The sequence below is a fragment of the Lathyrus oleraceus genome, chromosome 5 (genome assembly GCF_024323335.1).
Source record: "Lathyrus oleraceus cultivar Zhongwan6 chromosome 5, CAAS_Psat_ZW6_1.0, whole genome shotgun sequence".
NCBI classification, from domain to species: domain Eukaryota; kingdom Viridiplantae; phylum Streptophyta; class Magnoliopsida; order Fabales; family Fabaceae; genus Lathyrus; species Lathyrus oleraceus.
Genome location: NC_066583.1, coordinates 614,406,618 through 614,432,221, shown reverse-complemented (window position 1 = coordinate 614,432,221; position 25,604 = coordinate 614,406,618).

Sequence of the window (25,604 nt, the reverse complement as noted above, 5' to 3'; positions counted from 1 at the left end):
AATACTCCTCCAAAGTAGGTGCAAGTTGATAATCAGGGAAAGTGAAACACTTATATGATGAATCATAGAACTGGACCAAGGTGTTAAGAACTCCGTCTTCTACATCAATAGTCAACACAGTTAGAATTCTTCCATACCGGTCTTTGAAATTATGAGAATAAGCCACCAAAGATCCTAGCTTCCTTAATTGTTTGAATTCATGAGGACTAAAATGGAATTGATGAGTGTTTCTCCTTCCAGAGTCCATACTCAAATTACTTACGATGTTTATAAATAAAGTTCATAAGTTCCTTGAAAACTAGGTGGAAAAGAGATGTTTATGAATGCATGAAGGCATGATTATGCCATAATCACAAACATGAGGAGTTTCAAAGGTTTAACATCACGAGTATGGAGTCAAGTGGACATGGTGACTACCATCCCATAGGGTATGTTCTATAGCTTTGAATGTCTCAAACAGTAACCAGGTTTTAAAAAAGTTCCCAGAGTCGTAAATCCATCTTTTGGATATTACCGGCTTAATGACTTACTCGTAGACCAATAATTTTCTCAAGAGAGCCTAATCTGAGTGTAGTATCATGTATCAACCATACCAGGCCTATGACGGAAAGGTAATTACACTACATCCTAAAATTCCAATAGGGGTTAAAATGTTCTAAGGTCTCTCAGAATCTCGGACTCATAGGTCGAAAATAATAACGCCATTACGACTACTCGCAAGACATTAGTACCTCCAAATGGGTTTTATCCGAGCGGGGTTCTCATTCTAACCTAACAAGGATAACACCAATAAGGTCAACATGACTATACCACCATCCTAGCTTAAGTGCACTCAATTTTGGGTAAGGGACTTATCCCACCACACAGAGATCACCAAGCACCCACAAGTAAACAACAAACAAAAAGTAATAACATAAACACAAATAAACAAGCTAGGCTTAACCCACTTAGAGAATGGTCCCCAGCAGAGTCACCAGCTGTCATGGAGGGGAAAATTTTGAGATTAAGATATTGATTAACTTAACTCAGAAAAATAAGAGTCGCCACCAAAATTTATTGTTTCCAAAGGGAATGGGAAAAAAGTCGAACAAAACCCACAAAAAGGTAAAACAAAAGAGAAATCTGGATACGATGGTTGGTTATGCAAGGGAAAGGTATTAACACCCTTCACACCTATGGTACTCCATAAGAACCACTTGTGAATCTCTGTTTATGAAAAATATGGGTTGTTTCTTGATTGATTTTAATTTGAAAAGACATTTTGTCGTATTCGAGTGGAAAAACCTAGCTTACTACCCACAAGTATGAGAAAATGAGCTTTTGCGTCATCTTGATATGGATGATTTTTACTTGGACTGTCTCACAAGCATGTCTCAACATTCAAATGGAAAATGTCAATCATTTCTCAACATATTGTAGAAGTATAGTGGTTTACATCACTACAAGAATAAACTAACATCCAATCTTTTCAAAAATAGGCTCTTTAAAGGAAAGTGCACAAAGGCACAAAAGAAGTTTGATAAGGTCTGTCTTTTTTAAAAGTTTGGAAAAAGAGTTTAAATATGCTTAGATGTTTTACAATTTATTAAGAAAAAAGGTTTTATGGATCACTTGACAAAGTCAAGGTTTGTTAAGAAAAGGTGCGAAGTTTGAAAATAAGAAGTTTTTGAAATAGGGTGAAGTTTATGTCAATCGACATAAAACATTACTTACCCAAAACAGGTGAGGAGCATACATTTGCATCACATTGAATGGATTTACAAATCAACATTAACGGGAAAACATCACTTATCTCAACTCACACGATTATGGACGAAACATTGTCTAGCATCGTCTAGAGACAAAATATCTTTCATTTTTTCTTTTGAAAAGGTTTGAGTATCGCACGACAGTGAGAAAAAGAGTTTGACTGGTTAGAGTGTTTTATAAGTGAATGATGAATGTTTGATGAGAACGAGACATGAGCCTCAGGATCAACCATTCGGGGTTCCACCAAAATTCTAGATTCCAACGGTCCTTTTTCACTTGAAGTATTTAGGTAAATGGTATGATGAACAACAAACGTTCGATAAGAACAAGACGCGTGCCTTGGAATTAATTGTTCAAGGGTTACATCAGAATTCTAGATCCCAATGGTCCTTTTTAGTTCAAGTTTATTAAGTGTTTTATAAGAGAAATAAATAAATAACCTTTGACCCAAAATGTGTGCCCCAAGACCAATCATTTGAGGGTTCTATCGAAATTCCAGACTCCAACGGTCCTATTCTTTCGCATTTTTTTAAGAAAAAGAATTTAATATTGCGTTTGAATTAAGAAAAATTCACTCGATGTTTGATTCGTGTAAGTGAGAAATGATTTAATAATAGTTTGAGTTGTTGAGATTTTGAAAACTAACTTGATGTTGATCAAGTGTTTGAATCTTATTTGAAAGTTTGATTTTACTATGCATATTCATGTTTTATCAAATGTCTTCATACAAGATTACATAAATCATACAAAAGACAATACAATCAAGTATGGCATATGATCATACAATTAATAAGTATCACACAAGACATGCAAGTTGTAAGACCCCAATTTTGACCCTAAGATCCCTCATGCAATTTCATCATAAGCACTAGCATTGGGATCATACCTTGGCATCCTCCTTACCCCTCTCTCATTGGATTTGTTTTGGGAGAGATCACCAAGCACCATGTGATTGTATCATACTTGTATATTATCATTTTACTAACCAAAATACCAAAAATATGTCTTTGCATTTGCCTAACTCTTTTGTAGGTAGGGCATGATCACATTGATTTATCAAGTTCATATCTAGGGTTTAAGGCCCTCATGACAAGGAGCATAACCATGAATTTGATCCAAGAATGGTTATAAGCATCATATATTAGTTTCATTGATTCCTACATGTTATATTGATCAAGTATTCTTCAAGAGTTTGGAGGTGATTTGCCTTGGAAACCCTAGTTTGACTGGGTATCTTGAGTAACTTCTCCAACAAGCTATCTCACCAATTAATCAAATTTCTAAAGGGACACTTCATAATTCATCATCTTATGCATATATGATCTACCATTATCCAATAAAGTCAATAGAATTGAAGGTTAGCAAGTTGGTTGATGGTGGTTGGCCAGATGAATTCATCTGATCAAAACTGGGTCTCCCTTGACCCTATCTCCTACAATTTTCACCATATGAAAATGATTCCAAGATAAAAGTTACTCTAAATTACATTCCAAACAACTTTCGTGTTGAGACCTAGAGCTAGTTTTTTTTGGAAAATCATTTTCTATGTTGAAACATTATAGGTCGTTTTGTCTAAACCCTAATTTGAAAGTCAACTTCCCAAGGCCATAACTTGCTCAATTTTTATGAGATGAAATACTTCCAAGTTGCAAATAAAATTCAATATATCTACTTCAACTTTTATGTTTGAAGTTAGATCTAATTCAACTTTTATGAGCATGTGATATGAGGATACATTATAGGTCATTTTTTACCTATACCATTGAACAAGTGATTTTTCCAAACTTCAAAAATGCATAACTCTATCATTATAAATCCAAATGACATGAAATTAGTGACCATTTTGAAGGTCTTTGAAAGAAATACAACTTTTATAAATACACTTTTCTCATTTGAAGCTCACATAAAAAGTTAAGCAAGGTGGAATATTGAGATATATGGCTTGACACTTAGAAATTTTTTCAACATGTTGAAATTTCCAAACTTCCACCTTCAAATTCACCATGATCCAAGCTCCAAATGGAAAAGTGTTCAATATCAAACTTGTTCCCCTTGATCCAAGCTTTCCAAAGAACCCAAGTTCATGCATTTTGGATGAAGTTTGCTAGGGCCGCGCATGGCTTTAACAGAGCTGCACCATTGGAGGAAATCAAATGTCCAAAACTCTATTTCACATTGCCTTGCCAATCAAGCATCATTTGAACTTCAGTACAGTTGCAACTGGATTAAAATGGATTGCTTTATGGGCATGTACACGCCCATGCAAGCTTGTGCATCACATTGCCAAATTTAGCATATTTTCAAGTGTGCAATTATCAATCCCAGATGCTATAAAGACAAGGCCTCTGAGCTCATTTCAAACACACCTTGCGCGCCAGCTTTACCCCCCAATTGAAACCCTCTCATTCTAAAGGAAAACCTGATAATTTTCAATCTGAAAATTGAGTTTGAATCTCAACTGTTTGGAGATTCAAGAACTCCATAATCCAAAGCCTTGCACCGTTGCTAACCACTTCTTGCAAGCTTCTCAAGTGTGATCAGATCGTGTTTGAAGCAAGCAACGTCAAGTTCTGCACATCATTGAAGGTAATTTTCAAAAAACTTCATCTCTTCGATTCTCACTCAATTCTCATCAATTCTCTTGGATCTTTGGTTGTCTGAAGTCCTACCAATGTAGGCAAGAAGATTAAGTTGCTTAGAGGTCAAATCGAAGCAACTTAGTTGACACACCTCAAAATTCAACTCCTCATATATTTCTATATATGTGGAGTTAGTTAAATTTGAGGTCAGATTCGTGCTCTACGCCATTTTTTCTTTCAGATTATGTCCTCCTTTTTTATTTTGATGATGGTTGAGGATGGACCAGTCCGGTGAGGTCCACCGGAGAAGAAGACCGGAGCTCTGGCTCCGACGGTGTGTTGGCACGTCTCCTAGCCATATGATCCTTTCAAAATGTTTTAATCCTGAGCGCTCATTGTGATTACCCTTGGTACAGCGTGTTGACTCGTGTGTTTGGTGGAACGTGCGTTTCAGACCACTTGATCTACCACCTCAATTAATGAGGGAGATCAAGTGGTCCACATTTTTTTGATTTTTTTATTTTAATTTTTATTCCTTTGATTTTGATTAATTCATATTAATATTAATATTGATCCAAAAAATATGAGAGTTTCACCAAAAAATTTCAAATAATTTCCTCTTTCATATTTTGAATCAAAATTATTTTTTGGATCATTATTAATATTTTTCATGATTTAATTGATTTTATGTTTATTTTTAATTGTTTAAAAATACTTTTAAGTCTTTAAAAATCCTGAATTTTTTTCTCCAAAGTCCTTTGACCTTGTTTGACCTATGATCAATCTCATGGCCATTTCTTTGGTGTTTTGATGAGGTTTTAGGAATTTGACAAACCATATTTAATTTTAATGCCTTATTTTAGTATTTTTAATTTGAATAAATGTCAAATAATTGTGTTGGCCTATTGTGATGATTTGTGTAAGTTTGACTCATGTTGTTGGGCCTTGGTCAAGGTTGATTTGACTTTGTTAAGTTAATATCATTGGATGTAGGGGATTGATGGAATGTACATTCCATCTCCCAAAATGAATGAATGATATTAATTTGGTAAAAGTCCTCCTTTGACCAATTTGAGTTTTGATTCATTCCCTTCCCTCTTCATCGCATTCCCCTTCTTTATGCATTCATCTCATTTGGCCTATGATATCTCTAAGTCCTAAGGATAGTTGATTGCAAAATCAACATAAGTATGGATGAGATTAGGCCACCTCTTTTGCATATTCTTTTTGTGTGTGGTATGTTTCATGAGCATAGTCCATTATACTATGTCTCTAACATGCATTAACACCAAAATTCAATTTCCCGGCCTCAAATAGTTGTGACTTCTACATAAGTCCAATTACGATTGCTTAACATAGTGCTAAATTTTTGACACAAAAAAGCATAGCATTCTAGTTAGTGATATTGTAAGTCTCCCCTCTTTCATGGTATTGTGTGGAAACTTGGCCTTTTTTTCTTCCTTTGGAAGATGTCTTGGCTCAAGGATCCATGCTTGTGATAAGTGGGTTGAGTGTTCTCCAAAGAATGACTTAAAATGAAAAACAAAAGCAAAACAATACTAACTTCTAACTCACTAACAACTAACATTGAATTTCAAGTCTTTTATTTTAATGCACTTTAATTTTTAAGTTCTATTCATTTGCCATTATTCATACCATTCTAATTGTTTATGTTAATGTCATTTTCTCTTTGTCCATTTGGACCATATTGTGTGATATATCTTGCTTGTGTATATTTTGTTTGTTTGTGTGGTCTTGGACCATTAATGTACATAATAAGAACAAAAACCCTAAAAAACTTTTGTATGGACTGTTGACTTGATCTTGGACAAATTGGACTTAGAATCTAGGCAACCTCCCTATGCTAAAGGACTTGACCAATGCCAACTTTTGTTAAACCAAGTGATTGCAATTTGAAACTTCATCTGATACATCATTCGAGATCCCTTTGAGTTCATCTGCAACATGATCATTGTGAAGTTGTTATTTTGAACCTGTGACTTGTGGAATTCATATGTTACATGGGCTTAATCTGAAGAAGATTATGGAGTGGCTAAGCTTGGATGTGGCTATCTTTATTTGATGCCTTTCTCTTCAAGTTAATATTGTATGCATTGTTTGTTGCTTGATTCTAATATCCAAGGGAATTTGGGGTTTCTATATGTCATTCTTGCCTATTGGATTGCTACCCATCGGTCATATCTTTTCAACTCTTAACTATAAATTTTGTGCATAGGATTAGTCTCTTCATCTCCTCCCCATTTCTTTAATTTCAAAATCTCTTCCCCCTTTTTAAAAATCTTCTTTGATTGAACTAGTTTTGTTCTAAACTTTGACCACTTTTCAAAATAGAAACTTTGGCCTTATGCCATTGCATTTTCAAACTTCTTTTCTTAATCAAACTTGTAAATAGACTTAACTATACTTGACCTAAACTTTCAAAAGCCAAAAAGAACTAACTCATTCAAACCATTTTCAGGCATTTGTGCCTTTCAAACTTAATTTTTAATTAAAAGAAATGCATCCACTTTGAAATTTGTATCACGAACTACGAGGTTTTGATCCCTCATTTTTACGTTGGCACGTAGGCACAAGTCCAAAGGTCTTGTCAAACACAAAAATATAATTAATGAATTCTTTTCTTATCCCCTCACTCTATTTGTTTGTAAACATCACTTTTTGTACAAAATACATATACACACAAAAAAGGGCTCCCTAGGAGTACCTAGGACACTTTGGGTGCTAACACCTTCCCTCTGTGTAACCAACCCCCTTACCTGTAATCTCTAGCATTTTATTAGTTTTGATTTAAAAACTTCTTACTTTTGGGTTTTGTTCGTACTTTTTTCCCTTTTCCCTTTTCCCTTGGAAACAATAAAAGTGCGGTGGCGACTCTTGTTATTTGATGTCTAGCTTATCCATAGATTGATGATCATGAATTTACTGCTACAGAAATTAAGTGGCGAATCTGCTGGGGAGTAGTCTCCAGTGGGTTTAGCCTACTTTTTTGTGTGTATATAATTGTGTATATGTGATGTATGCATATTTGTTTGTATGATATAATTTGCTTGTTGTGCTTGGTGATCTCTGAGTGGTGAGATAAGTTATAATCCAAACTTGAGTGCAATTAAGATAGGAGGATGGTATAGTCATGCTCAACTTGTGTGGAGTAGTCCTTAACAAGTTGGCTTGAGATCCATCTGCTCAGTGGAGACCCTTTTGGATTTGGAAATGTAACATAAGTATTTGTGGTTAGGCATTACTATCTCCAATTTGGGTCCGAGAAGCTGAGGACCGTAGAACATTTACCCCCTCTTGGCCTATTTAGGACGTAGTGCAGAGACTGTTCAAGTGTATACTTGATAATAGTTGTTACGCGATACTACACTCAGACGAGTTTCTCTTGAGAATATTATGGGTCGATGAGTCAGTCATCTTAACCTATAATATCCGATAGATGGAATCAAGACTCTGGGAACTTTTTAGAACATGATCTACAGGTTTTATCCTTAGTTCACTCCTTTGGGATGGTTCTTACCCAGACTCCATGCTCGTGACTTACAACAAACCCTTTGATTCTTGGTTGATCCAATCAAATCTTGTCAATATCAATGGAACTTGGGTGTTGATAAGGTGTAAACCATAATCCCCCAAAATGGATGATTGATCTTGACAATGACTTGATTCATCCCTTGACCTTTGTTTGCCTTGTGTGTGATCCCTTATTTGTGATTGTTGCACTCATGCATTCATGCGCATCATAACATTCATCACACGAAAATTTCAAGGAACTGAGGTATTATTTGCAAATATTTTCAGACCATGGATTGTGGACGAAGGAACACTAAGAAGTATAGTTTCAGATGTCCCGACTTGAAATAGTTAAGGAAGATAGCATCTTTTGTATTAGATCCCTTGGACTTCAAACAACGCCATGGGAAGCTTCTGTCTATCTTGTCTACGGATGTGGTTGAAGGACTTTTGAGTGTACTAGTGTCGTTCTATGATCCTCTCTACCGCTGTTTCACTTTCCCAGATTTTCAACTTGTGCCTACATTGGAGGAGTATTCTCATCTCTTGGGGATACCTGTTTCTAGTAGAGTACCTTTTAATGGATTGGAAGAGATTCCCAGATCTCATCTTATTATTGAAGCTCTTCACTTCAAGAAGTCTGAGATAGAGGCTCGTTGGGTGAAGAAAGGAGGATTGTTTGGGTTACCATCTGATTTCCTCATCAAGGAAGCTATTGCTTTTGCTCAGGCCGGTAGTGTGGATGCTTTTGAAGCTATCTTTGTGTTGCTCATTTATGGATTAGCTTTGTTCCCTAACATTGACGGTTTTGTTGATGTTAACGCCATTAGACTTTTCTTGATTGGGAATCCTGTGCCTACTTTGTTGGGTGATATGTATTTCTCTTTGCATCTAAGGAATTCTAAGGGTGGTGGAACGATTGTCTGTTGCATTCCTCTTCTGTACAAGTGGTTTATTTCGCACTTGCCTCAGACGCCTGCTTTTGTGGAGAACAAACAATGTCTACGGTGGTCTCAGAGACTTATGTCTCTCACTAATGATGATATAGTTTGGTATGATCCTTCTTTGGGTAGTTTGGACATTATTGATAGTTGTGGTGAATTCTCTAATGTACCTCTCATTGGTACACAAGGAGGAAGTAACTACAACCCTGCTTTGGCCCATCGTCAACTTGGGTTCCGCTTGAGAGACAAACCTAATAATACTTTGTTAGAAGGTCTTTTCTATCAAGAGGGTAAAGATCCCTAACATTTGAAGTAGAAGATTGTGCATGCTTGGCATAATGTGCATAGGAAAGGAAGATCCAAGCTTGGCCCGTGCAATTGTGTAGCTTAGGAAGCTTACACTCTTTGGGTGAAGAAGAGAGCTTTGAAGTTGAAGATGCCTTATCCTTGTGAGAGACCTATGTCTATGGTTGTGGCTGAGCCATTAACTCTCCCCGACCAAGATATAGAGGAGTTGGAAGACGCACTCACCAAGATGAAGCAAGAGAAGGATATGTGGGAAGAGCGTTTTCGCGCTTTGAGCAAGAAGCATGAAGAGTTGCAGTTGGAGTCTAAGGACAAATATGCACTTATTGAGCTACTTGAAGACCGAGTGACAAAGAGACAGAGAGAGCCAGAGGTTTCATCTTCCTCTAGCATGCCTCAGCCTTCCGTTGCTTGGAAGAAGATTATTGATCAGCTTGTCCTCGAGAAGACTCAGATGAAGGCTTCTTTCGAGACCGAGATTCGACGCATTCGAAGGAAGTACGCGCCTTCAACCAGATCTTCTGACATTGTTATTAGGGATCCTTAGGATGACTAGTCTTCTTTTCCCTTGTATTTTTCATTTGGTTTCTGAAATTGTACTCAGTGTAATCCTTCCAAATTATATAAATAAAAGAGAATTTTGGTCATATCAAATTGTTGCAATTATTGTTAAATATATATATATATATATATATATATTTGTAAATGATATAGTAAGTTCCTTGAAAATAAAAATAAATAAACAAGCATCGCATTTCATGCATCATTTGCATAAGTAGGTTTCTCTTTCGCCAGATGTCTCATTGGTGTTCTTCTGTGCTTCAGCCAAGCTGACTCATCGGTACAACACTCGCGCTAATCATCTCAGAATCATGGAACATTTGGAGCAAGAGAACAGAGAACTGAAGGACGAGATTGCCCGACGGACTGCCATGATGGAGTCAGTGCTGGCTGCTCAGAGCCAATCTTCTCCAACGCCTGCAACTCCTCCTCAGAGGACGGTTATTTCAGAGGTGGCTACCTCTACCATGCATGTTATTGCCACTCATTTCGCACCTACCATGTCCGCCGGATTCCCGTGGAGATTTCCGTCCAACTTCATGCCTGAAGGCTTCGCGCCTACCTTTGTTTCCATTCCGACATCTAGCCTGATCATGTCTGTGCCACCTCCCGTTATGCACACCTTGCCTCGTGTAGAGGATACCATTTATCACTCTGAGTCGTTTGAGGGTTTGGATGTTTACCAGAAAATGGACGAAATGAAGGATCAGTTTCTTGAGCTGCGCAAGGAATTGAAGACACTAAGAGGTAAGGATTTGTTTGGGAAAAGTGCTGCTGAGTTATGTTTAGTGCCAAATGTGAAGATCCCAGTGAAGTTCAAAGTTTCTAACTTTGAAAAATATAAAGGGAACACATGTCCACTCAGTCATCTAGTGATGTATGCCCGCAAGATGTCTACCCAAACTGACAACGATCAACTGTTAATTCACTACTTCCAAGACAGTTTGACCGGTGCTGCGCTCCGTTGGTATATGGGGTTGGACAGTGCAAGCATTCACACTTTCAATGACTTAGGGGAGGCTTTTGTCAAGAAATATAAGTACAATATGGATATGGTGCCTGATAGAGACCAACTTAGGTCTATGTCTCAGAAGGATAAAGAGACATTCAAAGAGTACGCGCAAAGATGAAGGGAATTGGCTGCTCAGATCACTCCTCCTTTGAAGAACAAATAGATGACAAAGATCTTTCTGAAAACCCTGAGTTCATTTTATTATGAACGTATGATTGCTAGTGCCCCCAGTGACTTTACCAAAATGGTAAACACGGGGATGAGGCTTGAGGAAGGTGTCCGAGAAGGACGTTTGTCAAAAGATGAAGCATCGTCAAGTAAGAGGTATGACAGTAGCTTTGGGAAGAAGAAGGAGAGAGAAACAAATGCAATAACCAGTGGGAGGCAAAGAAGGCCTCAGATCAGAAGAAATCAACCACCCCGTCAACATCATCATCAAGTATCTTCAGTAATTCCAGTATTTTCAAATAATCAATCAGTACCAATTCAACAACAACAACATCAACAACAACAAACGTAACAACGAGCAAACACCTACAACAACAACAATACCAACAATCATCATCAACAAAACTTTGAGAGGAAGAAGGTCTCTTTCGACCCAATTCCTATGTCTTATGTTGAGCTCTATCCATCTTTGGTTCTCAAGAACCTAATCCAACCAAGAAACCCGCCACAAATTCTAAAACCACTTTCGTGGGGGTATAAACCTGAACTCCGTTGTGCTTTTCATCAAGGAGCTCCCAGACACGATATAGAAAATCGTTATCCACTCAAGTATGAGGTTCCGAAGCTGATGAAGAGTGGAATGGTGTCCTTTGAGGATCGTGCGCCGAACGTGAAAGCAAATTCATTGCCCGCTCATGGAAATTCTTCTGTCAATATGGTAGAGGGTTGCCCTTGCGAGTTTAAGGTTTTTGATGTTCGTTTTATCCGGAGGTCCTTAATGCAGATGCATAAGGACATTTGCTTGGTGAGTGATTGTGAGCATGACCACAAGGGATGTGTTGTTTGCAATGTTAATTCAAGGGGTTGTGAAGTTGTGAAAAGGGACATCCAACGACTGATGGATGAAGGCATGATTCAGATTGTTCAATCTCGTCATATAGATGATGATGTAAATGTCATAGTGCCCATTTTCAAGTAGCCAGAGAGATTGGTAATTCAATACGACAGTAGCAACAGTAACAATGTCAGCAATAGATCAGTATCGCTGTTGGTTATACGGTTAGCGGGTCCAGTCCCGTATTCATCTGATAAAGTTGTTTCGTATCAGTACAATGCTACGATGATGAAGGATGGTCAAGAGGTCCCGTTGCCTACAACCAGTTCTGTGGTTAGCATTGTTGATGTTACTAAGGAGACCCGAAATGGTCATGTGTTTGGGCCGGTGTTCCCAAAGGATAAAGAAGAATCAGTTGTTAGTAAGAAGGTAGAAGTGCCTGTTGTGGATCCGATTAGTGCTTCAAAGGGTAAGTCTGGTGAGTCCAGTGATTTGAAGGCTAATGATGATGATGAGGTACTTCGATTGATCAAAAGGAGTGAGTTCAATATGGTGGAGCAACTGCTGCAAACCCCCTCAAAGATCTCAGTGTTGTCTCTGCTCATGAATTCAGAAGCGCACAGAGAAGCACTGCGGAAAGTTCTTGAGCAAGATTTTATGGAACATGATGTTATAGTGGATCAGTTTGATCATATTGTAGCTAACATCACTTCCTGCAACAATCTCAGCTTTTGTGATGAAGAACTCCCTGAGGAGGGCAGAAATCATAATCTGGATTTGCATATCTCTATGAACTGCAAAGATGATGCTTCATCGAACGTGCTTGTTGACACCAGGTCTTTGTTGAATGTACTGCCAAAGTCAACATTGTCAAAGCTATCATATCAAGGAGCGCCTATGAGGTATAGCGGTGTAATCGTCAAAGCTTTTGACGATTCGCGCAAAACAGTGATAGGTGAAGTGGACCTTCCAGTTAAGATAGGTCTGAGTGACTTCCAGATTACTTTTCAAGTAATGGATATCCACCCGGCCTACGGTTGCTTGTTGGGAAGGCCAAGGATCCATGAGGCGGGAGTTGTTACCTCCACATTGCATCAGAAGCTCAAATTTGTGAAGAATGGAAAATTTGTTATCGTTGGAGGGGAAAAGGCATTGTTAGTTAGCCACCTATCATCTTTCTCTTATGTTGAAGCTGAGGATGAGGTTGGAACTCAATTCCAAGCTTTATCTATTGTTGCTGGAAAGAGAGTTGGGGCACCTATATCCTTATTGAAGGATGCAAAGAAGATTGTAGAAGAAGGCAATGTTGACCAGTGGGGGCGCATGGTAGAGGTCTCCGACAATAAAGGCAGAGCCGGTCTGGGTTTTTAGCGAGATTCACTAACTGCAAGGTCTGAAGATATGTAACTTAGCTTCCGTAGAGGAGGGTTCATTCATGGCAATGAATAACACTTAGCTGTTGTGCTAGAGGATGACGAAGAGGAAGACTGCACCAATTTTGTGACGCATGGAAAGGCTTGCAACAATTGGACTACTGTTGATGTTCCTATTATTTTGTATCGATCTAAGTAATTGCTTTTATATGTTTTCAAAATTCTTCTCCTATGCGTAAGGGAGAAGTGAACGTTGTTTGGGCATTTTCAAATTAATCATTAATAAAATTAATTCTATTCATCCACATCTATGATGTTTGTTTTTACTTTTTGCTTTATTTTGAAAATGATAATCACAAAAAAATATAAATAAACAATATAATTATCCATCTGCATAATATTTGGTCACAAATTCACTTCTCTAAAATCAAAATATCAAATCATTATGCAGGTTGGTTCCTAACCCCATTGAATACAATGATCTTTCTCCTTCTCCAAATTTTGAATTCCCTGTGTTTGAGGCCGAGGAGGAAGGCGATGAAGAAGTGAGTGATGAATTATCTCGTCTTCTTGAGCATGATGAAAAAGCCATTCAGTCTTTCGAAGAGCAGATTGAGCTAGTCAACTTGGGTTCTGAGGATGATGTGAAGGAAGTCAAGATTGGGTCTCAACTGTGTCCATATGCGAAGAAGGGGTTGATTGATCTTCTTCGAGAGTATTCAGATGTGTTTGCTTGTTCCTATCAAGACATGCTTGGGTTGGATTATGAGATTGTGGAGCATAGATTTTCGTTGAAGCCAGAATGCCCGCCAGTCAAGTAGAAATTGAGAAGAATGCATCCTGATATGGCTGTGAAGATCAAAGAAGAAGTGCAGAAGCAGATTGACGTCGGTTTCCTTGTGACCGCTAAGTATCCGCAATGGGTGGCCAATATTGTGCTTGTGCTGAAGAAAGATGGAAAGGTTCGCATGTGTGTTGATTATAGAGATTTGAATAAAGCCAGCCCGAAAGATGATTTCCCTCTGCCACACATTGATATGTTGGTGGACAATACTGCTAAATTCAAAGTCTTTTCGTTTATGGATGGATTTTCCATATATAATCAGATCAAGATGGCACCCGAAGATATGGAGAAGACCACATTCATTACACCTTGGGGAAGATTCTGTTATAGAGTGATGCCTTTTGGTTTAAAGAATGCTGGTGCAACTTACCAAAGATCAATGACTACTCTTTTTCATGATATGATGCATAAAGAGATTGAGGTTTATGTCGATGACATGATTGCTAAATCAATTGATGAAGAGGGACATGTTAAGCATTTGTTAAAGCTATTCCAGCGTTTGAGGAAGTATAAACTCCGCTTGAATCCCAATAAGTGTACTTTTGGTGTTCGTTCTGGTAAGTTGTTGGGCTTTATCATCAGCGAGAAGGGTATTGAAGTTAATCCTGCCAAGGTCAAAGCAATACAAGAGATGCATGTGCCCAAAACTGAGAAGCAAGTCAGAGAGTTTCTCGGCCGCGTCAATTATATCTCAAGATTCATTTCACACATGACTGCCACAAGTGCGCCTGTATTCAAGCTTCTTCGGAAAGATCAGTCTTGTGATTGGACCGAAGACTGCCAGAAAGCTTTTGATAGTATCAAGGAATATTTGCTTGAACCTCTGATTTTGTCTCCACCTGTTGAAGGAAGACCATTGATCATGTATTTGACTGTGCTTGAAGACAGTATGGGTTGTGTTCTGGGTTAGCAAGATGAGACTGGAAAGAAAGAATTTGCAATTTACTACCTCAGTAAAAAGTTCACCGACTGCGAGACTCAGTATTCTATGCTTGAGAAGACTTGTTGCGCATTGGCTTGGGCTGCTAAGCGTCTGCATCAATATATGTTAAATCATACCACTTGGTTGATATCCAAAACGGATCCAATCAAGTATATATTTGAGAAGCCTGCTTTAATTGGGAGAATTGCCCGTTGGCAGATGTTGTTATCAGAGTATGATATTGAATACCAATCTCAGAAAGCGATCAAAGGTAGTATCTTGGCTGACCACTTGGCTCACCAACCGATTGAAGATTACCAGTCAGTGCAATATGACTTTCCTGATGAAGAAATATTGTACTTGAAAATGAAAGATTGTGACGAACCATTGCTTGAAGAAGGGCCAGAACCTGGTTCTCGTTGGGGCATGGTATTTGATGGAGCTGTTAATCAATATGGAAATGGCATTGGGGCGATGATTATTACTCCTCAAGGCACGCACTTTCCCTTTATAGCTAGATTGACTTTCAAGTGTACAAACAATATGGCAGAATACGAAGCTTGCATTATGGGGCTTGAAGAGGCCATTGATCTCAGAATCAAGTATTTGTGTCTTTGGAGACTCAACTTTGGTTATAAATCAGATCAAAGGTGAATATGAGACGAATCAACCCGGTTTGATACCATATAGATATTATGCGAGGAGGATTTCAACTTTCTTTACAAAGGTTGAATTTCATCATATCCCTTGAGATGAAAACCGGATGGCAGATGCCCTTGCAATGTTGGCATCTATGATTATAGTGAAGTATTGGAATGAAGTTCCCAACTTGTATGTGTCGCAGCCTAAAAAAAATATAAAATGCGAAAAAAGAATCGGCGAAAAAGAAATGACAGAAGAGTCGCCACCGTGCGTTATTTATCCCAAAGGAGGGAAAGGAAACGCTCGAAGTAAACCTGGAGAAAGGAAAGGAAAAGACAAGGTCTCGCAACCAAATCTTGGGTTCGGGAGTCGATTATGCGAAGGGAAGGTATTAGCACCCCTACGCATCCGTAGTACTCTACGGGATCCACTCTTGTTGTTCTTGTTCAAAGGGTGTGTGTTTATCTAATGTACTATTTACTAAAAGAGGGTCAAAAGAAAATGACTTGCACGGATGTCACATCCACTGCATATGTATCTCATCTGAATATGAGAATCAGAGTCTTCGTAGCTCGGCTACCTATGGGTTAAAGAGAAGTGTGCTCGCTAAGACATCGTGTCTTATGCCTACGTATCTCATCTGGAATGAGAATCAGAGCAAAACGTAGTTCAGCTACATAGGGGAACAGAGGTCTCGATTGCAACTAGGGCAAGAGAAAGGGAAGGTCTCGATCGCAACGAGGGCGAGAGAAAAAGAATCGCAACGAGGGAGAAAGCAAACAAGGATTAGTTGTTAGTCGTCAGTCAAAAACTCGGAAAGACATCACATCTTGTGCCTACGTATCTCATCTGAACATGAGAATCAGAGTTGCCGTAGTTAGGCTACATAGGGATTGCCATATGAACATGGACTTACAAAGGAGGACACCAATTGTGTCAAAGGAGAGTGGGCAATGTGTTCACGTTCTAGCAGCAGGTGTCGTAGCTCGCTGAATCGAGTCTTAGGCAGTTACCTCTTTGCAATAGAACGGACTACATGCCACAGGATCGGAGACGCACGGAAGGTCTAAAAAGTGGGGAAGCTCTGCCCTAGAGTTGTCATGCAATGTGGACCTATGTGTTAGGATTTACAAATGGGAACATCTACCTAATGTTAGCATGCAAAGAATAAGGGAATTCTACCTATGTTATCATACAAAAGAATAAGGGAATTCTACCTATGTTATCATACAAAAGAATAAGGGAACTCTACCTATGTTATCATACAAAAGAATGTGGGAGTTCTACCTATGTTATCATACAAAAGAATGTGGGAGTTCTACCTATGTTATCATACAAAAGAATGTGGGAGTTCTACCTATGTTATCATACAAAAGAATGAGAGAATGCTACCTATGTTATCATACAAAGGGTTCTACCTAATGGGTGCTACCTAAACGGAACAAGAATCGACGAATGGAGCAAGGAGAGAAGTCACAGATAAGGGTAGATGGCGATGCATGAAGCAATCGACTTACAGGTAGATGGCGATGCGTAAAGCAATCGAATTACAAGAGAAATGGCGCTGCATGAAGCAATCGTCTTACAAAAGAATGGATGAATACGTGCTGGTTCTGTTAAGTTTTGAAAATGATTACTCGACGTTGGATAGAGGTTTTGATCTTGTTTTGAAATGGTTATCGGGTGTTCATTTTATTTCTTGTATTAACAGATGAATAAAGAATGAAAGAATAAACATTATACACTTCATGGGAGAGGGGTACATTTGTTATGAATGGGGGTTGTTCATGGCAATCAGACAATAATAATATATGCGTCATACAACATACAAGTAGGCAGCAGTTATCAAACAATCAGATAAGCAATCAAGTATATGATCAAATCAAAGAATTAAAGAATGAAATAATGAAGCATTAGACAATGCATGAGAAGTATAAACATGTTAAACAATCAAACAATAGAAGCATGGATGAAAGAAACAAGTGTAAAAAGTATCAGATGAAACAGACAGGTGAAACTATGCACACAAAGGATCACTGAATAATTTAATCGGGAAATGATGCAAGGATCAAATAAAATCAAGATAAGAGGCCTCTAATACATGGCGTATGAGATGAACAAGGGAGGATCGAAAGATCTCTTCAATTGCCCTAAGCAATCCCTAAGTCAAACATCAATCATAGAAAAGTCAACTGTAAAGTCAAGTCAACTTAAAAGATGTCAAATAAATAGTAAACTAATCAAGAAAATTATGAAAAATTAAACTAACTAAGGTGGGGCTAGGACATCATCATCCCCCAAAAATATTTCAAAAATAATGAAAATTGGTTATTGAATTAATTGAATCAAAACAAAGGTCAAACCAAAAGTCAAACAACAAGACTATGTTAGAAATAAATCAAGAATAAATAGTAAGTTAATCACAAAAATTATGAAAAATTAAACTAAATAAGGTGCGGTCAGGACATCATAATCCCCCAAAAAGATTTCAAAAATAATGAAAAATAGTGAATAAATTAATTGAAATAAAACAGACGTCAAATGAGAAGTCAACCAAGCAAACTAGGTCAAAAATAAATCCAAAATAAATTAAAAATGGGAAATAAAATTCCAATAAAAGGTCAGGTTAACCATGAGACATTGGTCAACCTTCATCCCAAAAATCAGAAGTTAAAAATAATTCTAGGTCATGAAAATAAAATAAATGAAAAAATGTGTGTTAAAATGAACCATTTGAAATAAATAATTGAAATAAAATATTAACATTAAATAAAATATGAAAATAAAAATTAAATAAATTAAATAAAACATTAAGAAATGTGAAAAGTATTTTTTGATATTTTTATGAACAAATAAAATATTTTTAAGAATTAAAAAGCAAAACAGAAAATAAAAAATGAATAAAAGAATGGAAATGAAAATTAAGGTGAGATAGTGATGATGGGCCATGAGGAGGGTGTTGGAAGTAATAGGAGCACTAGGCCTGGTCCAGCATGAGCGCGTGACAGCATACTGTACATTTATTTTAAAAAAAATTATGTAACAAGTGTATCAATCGGTCATGGCAGGAGTAAGTGACTAAAGACAAAAAACGAAATGGACGGATGAGATGAAGGGAAGCGCGCGGGATCGAACGGCTGCTGGCGTGACACGTCGCAATCCTCCATGCAAACGTGAAAATCCCTAAACATGCATGCTGGAACGCGTGAAAAACGGGCCAATCTCGCTCATCTTCAAACCAACATTGCTCGCGCTATGGTTCACGAAATGGCAAGATGTAAAAACCAAAGTTCTAGTCCAAAGTGAGTAGAACACAATGGTGCTTTGTTTCATGAAAAATAGTGACTTTAGCATGAAGAAAAATGAACAGCAAGAGAGGATCATGCACACGGATTCAATAAAAAATAATGTCACAAACTCCAACTTAATGAACATGCTTCGTGTTGAGGGCTTTACAAACAATCATGGCATGGTATTAACATGGCAAATAAGTATGGAACAAGCATGGCATAAATGAAAACTAACATGAAACATGGATGGATAGCATGAAAGAAACAAGTAGTAAGCATAAGCATGGCATGGTGTGAGCATGAAATATTACCATAGAAGAGAGTGAAAAGATGCTTACCTAGTGGATGTAAGGTCCACTACCCCTTGAAGATGGAGAAAAATGGAAAATGAGGTGCTTTGAGAAATTTTAGAACTTGTGAAAATGGAAAGGAATGAGAAATCTCTTGCTTGCCTTGCTCTGAACTTTTGCATCCACCACCACTTCAGATTAGGGTTTGGATGTCTTAAATATGTTGGATTAAAATGGTCTTAATGGGCTTAAATGTATGGTTTGGATTCATGAGCAAAAAATGAAAAAAGTGGGGTGTGAAAGCAAGTTCTAAATATGGCAAAACTTAATAAAAGAAAATGGCCAAATGAGGTAAAAAGTGTGTTGGTTGGTTTTGTGGTCTGATTTGGTTTGGCTTGTGCAGCACAAAAAATAGTCCAACAGGGTGACTTTAAGACCTTGTATCTTGATGAGTATGTAACCAAATGGCAAGGCAATGTAAACAGTAGAAAGAGGGCATGGAGCTTAACATATTTCATGTTGAACACAAATTGAAATGATGAGTGGAAAGAGGTGGAAAATGGCCATAAAGTTCAGGTTCCATAACTGCAAAATGGTTGGGCCAGTTTGGCCTAAATGTTGTCAAAAAATTCAGTCCATGAGGCCAACTTTAGATGAGTGTATCTTTCAAACCAATGATCCAAATGGGATGATTCCAAAAGGATGTGAAAGAGGACATAGCAAGGTACAACTGTCATGAAGAAAGTATTTTCAAAAGATGCCTTGAAGTGCAAGAAAACTGGCCCATAAGTCTTGACAAATTTTGCAAATTTTGGACTTAGAAAATTTTCTAAGTGTTCTAAAATAATGTCTCACTTTGACCAAGCATAACTTTCTCAATTTTAATCCAAATGAAACAAACTTTATATCTATAGAAAGCTTGGAACAAGAGGAACAACTTTCATGTTGGATAAATTTTCAAATGGAGCTTGAATCTTGGTGGAAATGGGCTTAAAGTAGGTGCAAAAACCATAAAAACTTGCCCTAAATGGAAAGTCAACTATTTCCAAATTTAGTAACTTTTCAAACTCCTGATTAAATGATGAATCCATGATCTAACCTTGATCAAATTTCACATGTAGACTCCCTTAGGCATGAATTTTGAGATTCCACTTTCAAAATGTCAGGAGTTGACTTTTCTGGCCCCACGGTTGACTTTTCCCAAACTGTCTGATTCCTGATTCCATTGATCAATTGAAGCACCTCTGGCTCAAATAAAGAGCTGATTTTTTGCATGTAGACCCTTGTGGACATATGGAGGGCCATGGAAATGAGTTTCACCCAAGGAAACAGAAATAAACCGATTTTATACCAAACCCTAGTTTAGGGCAAAAATGCTCAAGCACTGATTGCACTGACTACCAATGGATCTTTCTGAGATAACTGTGGATCTTATTAGGCCAAGATGCCTCTATAATCATGACATGAATGAGCCCACTTTACTTCCAACCAAACATTGCTTGCTGCAGATGGCCATGAAACCCTAATTTCTGATTTAAATGCAGATGCACACTCTGAGAGCTCTGAATCTTCCACTGATGAACTGTAGACCACAATAAGATACCTGGACCACCTTGAGACTTGTATATTTGGAGAATGAAGTTCAATTCTCAGTCTTGCTTTGTGTGGGTTCCTTCTGTTAAGGAGTGGTCAATCAAACCCTGATTTCCCAAGTCACTGATGCAGTATGCAATGAGTATGACCTAGTATGATGCTAATGCAATGTGAAACCTAATCCCAAGCTTCCATGAAAAAGTGAAGGGTAAATTTTGGGGTATTACAGTATGTGATGTGTCTTGATAGGCCAGCTCATGTGTTTGCTGTTGAAGAAATCAAAGACGAGAAGCCATGGTATTACGACATCAAATGTTTCCTCCAAAGTCAGATTTACCCGTTTGGGGAATCTTTGAAAGATAAAAAGACTTTGAGAAGATTGGCCAGCAATTTCTACTTGAATGGTGATGTTATGTACAAGAGAAACTTCGACATGGTTTTGCTCAGATGCGTGGATAGACACGAAGCAGACTTGTTGATGATTGAAGTGCATGAAGGTTCCTTTGGTACCATTCCAATGGACATGCGATGGCGAAGAAGATGTTGCGATCAAGTTACTATTGGCTGACAATGGAATCTGACTGTTGCAAGTTTGTGAAGAAATGCCACAAGTGTCAAATATATGCGGATACGATTCATGTTCCTCCGACACTATTAAATGTTTTCTTCCCCATGGCCCTTCTCCATGTGGGGAATTGATATGATTGAGCCCAAAGCTTTGAATGCACATTGTTTCATCTTAGTGGCAATTGATTACTTCACAAAATGGGTTGAAGCGACATCATATGCGAATGTGACCAAGCAAGTTATTGTAAGGTTTATCAAGAATCGGATCATATGTCGTTATGGTGTGCCAAGTAAGATCATTGCTGACAATGGATCGAACTTGAATAATAATATGGTGGAAGCTCTTTGCAAAGACTTCAAGATTGCGTATCATAATTCTTCTCCCTACAGACCCAAGATGAATGAGGTTGTTGAAGATGTGAACAAGAACATCAAGAAGATTATTCAGAAGATGGTTGTCACATATAAGGATTGGCATGAGATGCTCCCATTTTCTTTGCACGGGTATCAAACATCCATCCGCACTTCAACAGGGGCAACCCCTTTCTCTCTTGTTTATGGTATGGAAGCAGTGCTCCCCGTAGAGGTTGAGATTCCTTCATTGTGTGTGCTCATGGAAGCCAAGTTGACTGAGGCTGAATGGTGCCAGACTAGGTTTAACCAGCTGAATTTGATTGAAGAGAAGAGATTAATTGCCATGTGTCATGGTCAGTTATATCACCAAAGAATGAAGAAAGCTTTTGATAAGAAGGTCAAACCTCGTGTGTTCAGAGAAGGTGACCTTGTGCTCAAGAAGATTTTATCTTTCAAACCAGATTCTAGGGGCAAATGGACTCCTAATTATGAAGGCCCATATATTATTAAGAGAGCCTTTTCAGGCGGTGCTTTGATTCTTACAACTATGGATGGTGAAGAGTTCACTCGTCCTATGAACGCAGATGCAGCCAAGAAATACTTCGCCTAAAAAGAAAAAAAGAACTAACTCATTCAAACCATTTTCAGGCCTTTGTGCCTTTCAAACTTAATTTTTGATTAAAAGCAATGCATCCACTTTGAAATTTGTATCACGAACTACGAGGTTTTGATCTCTTATTTTTATGTTGGTACATAAGCACAAGTCTGAAGGTCTTGTCAAACACAAAAATATAATTAATAAATTCTTTTCTCGTCCCTTCACTCTATTTGTTTGTAAACATCACTTTTTGTACAAAATACATATGCACACAAAAAAGGGCTCCCTAGGAGTACCTAGGACACTCTGGGTACTAACACTTTCCCTCTGTGTAACCAACCCCCTTACCTGTAATCTCTAGCATTTTATTAGTTTTGATTTGAAAACTTCTTACTTTTGGGTTTTGTTCGTACTTTTCCCTTTTCCCTTAGAAACAATAAAAGCGCGGTGGAGACTCTTGTTATTTGATGTCTAGCTTATCCATAGCTTGATGATCATGAATTTACCGCTACACAATCATTCATAGACTCAATCAAAAAGTCAAACACTTTAAGTCATGCGTCAAGATTAATTCTAAAAAAGATTGTGAAAAAATGAAATTAGATGAAACAAAACCCTAAATTCATGCATCTAAAATATTAATTCTTTTTGTTATAATCTTTTTTTTAAATAAAAAGAAATTAAAATGGTTATTATTTTTTTTATTGGCAAGAACAAAAAGATACTAACATTATTTTCTAATTTATTAACGAAAACATTCTCTTTTTTTTAAAATCAAACAAAATAAATGGGAAAGGAAAAAAATGGGTTGTAAAGGGAGAGTATACGCCTGGGCCAAGTAAAGGAAATAGAGGTCCAAAGAAAATCAGTCCACCACTAGGCGCAGGTCAGAAACCAGACCGGGTTGGGCTCGGCCCACTCGGATCTGCACCAACAGAAACATAAAAACTAAATAAACCATGGTTCAATCAAAAACACTACTTTACTCTTTCTACCTCTCTCCGCCTCCATCCCCTTTCCTCTATGTCAATCTTTCTTTTTCTTCCATTCACTTGAACGCATAAATATAAAACACCAACAGCACAAAACTGAAACCCTCCCCAAGGAAAACTCTCAATCTCTATCTATTCTCATTAATCGTAACACGCCTTTGTTCCAACGCTTCCCCAAGCTCCTCACAAACTATTTTCTATCATTCCCTTTGCATTTTAGATTAAAAAACTAGCAAACTCTTTGGTAAATCATAATTGAAACTACACCCTCAGAAACTAGATCTTTGTAAACCTAGAATCAAACATGTTATAGACAAGCATCATCAAACCACAAGAAGTAAAATTGGAGTCATGCATCCAAAAAACAGAGGTGAAACAAAAGACAAACAAAAACAATAATGGTTTTAAAACAAATATCGAAATGGGAAAGAAGATAAAAGCGATCTACCTACACGAGAAATAATTACAACGTGAGATCCAGGTAATATCCTTCCTTTCGTAATCCATAACTTCTTCTTCTTGCTCTTGCGTGTGTGTATGGTTGTTGTGTTTTGTTGGTTTGGTGCTTTGGTATTGTTTATGTTATGTATGTAACTATCAATATACTAGATTTTTCTAATAAATGTGATGATGTTGTTCTGGCTGCTAAGATTTTTCGAATTCTTGATGATTGATAGGGTTTCACTGAGTCTTTGATGGCTACTAAGATTTGTTCTTCTGATATATGAATGAATATGATGGCTGCTAGGGTTTTTTCCCTTCCTTTTCTGTGTTTTGAATGTGTGTATTTATGTTGAGAATTTTAGGATTTGATACGTTGTGTGTTGATGAATGTGGGATGGATGCAGAGGAATGAAACATGTATGTATGTTTTTTGCAATTTTAGTATAGTCTTCCCAGTTGTACTTTCACTACATACTGAGTTTGTTTTTTATGAATATTGGAATCCATATTGTACTGTTATCATTTTACTGTAGCAATAACTTATTTTCACTTTCCATCCCCTTTTTTGAATTTTTGAAATTTGTTGAAATTCTGGTACGCAGATGACAAATGTCGTATACGATGTCACGACACCCGGATCAGGACATCGTTACAACACAAACAATTATAGTGTTAAATTAAATAGTAGCAATTAAATAACATATGTCAATTGTTAACCCTTCGGTGCAACGTCACCTATATCCAAGGGCATCAAAGCCGGGAAGGAAATCCACTATAATAGTATTAGTTTGAAGTTCTAAACAACCTCTGGTTTTACAAACTTCTCACCTAATCACCACCCTTGGAATTTCTATCTAAGACTCTCCTAGATATGAGACATTTATCACTTCTCTTCAATCATACATTAGTGATAACAACTTCTAAAAATAAACAAAAGACGCACTTCTAACGAAACCGAATCAACTCTTGCTTAAAAGCACATGAGTGATTCACAATTACAACTCAAAAACTCAGTCCAATTCAAGAATCTAAGTGATACGAGAATGGCTCACAAATAAAAATGAACAAATACACCCTAACAAAGACTATCTCATACGCAACCTAGATATTTCTTAGGTTTAGAATTTTTCTTTAAATAGCCCTAAAATAGCATGGGCTTCGAGCTAAATAATCAGCAAATCTAGTCAAATCAGACTGTTGCACAATCTTCTACATAATCAATTCAAATAAAATCTAATGTCTCCTTAAATGTTTTGCATTCCTTTCTTAGGAAACAAGGCACATCTGGAACCGATCTTTGAGCTTCTAAAATAATAACTTTGAACTGCATAACGCGTGAAATAAATCATCAAAGAATCTTTACTAATCTCACGCTAAAAAGCAAATATTCCAAGAATGTAAAACCATAGCATGCCACGATGCCGTACAGCCATGTCAAGACATATTGTCCAACATCTTATTATTTCACTTGTTTTAACAAAATGCTTCCAATCACAAAACAAACACTCTACCAATTTGGATGACTTGGTTGTGGTCTTTGATGGATTTATTTTTGTGTTAGGTCTTTTATTGATGATGGGCATGGCATGGAAGGGTGAATGGAATGGCTTGAAGATGTCTTGGTGATGAAGAAATGATGAATCAATGGACAAATTAGGCTTATGAAAGCTTGAAGATGTTGCACACTTAGAAATTTAGGCCTTGTTTTTTTTTTTTAAGTTTTGTTATGCAACATGGTGTTTAGGTTCAAGAATCTATTGGAAAAATTCAAATGTGTAAATTTGCACTTCTCATTGATGTGTAACTAAATGTAACTTTTGAACACAATTTGAAATAAATGCATGTTTTGATTTGAATTCAAACCTTAAATCTATGAACTTTAACAATATTCCTTGAATGTGAAAATGACATTGATTTGAATAACAAAGCCAAAAATGAAATGAATGCATACATGGATTAAAATTGGAACTTGCTTTTAACAAAACCAAAATTATGTATGCAAATGAAATG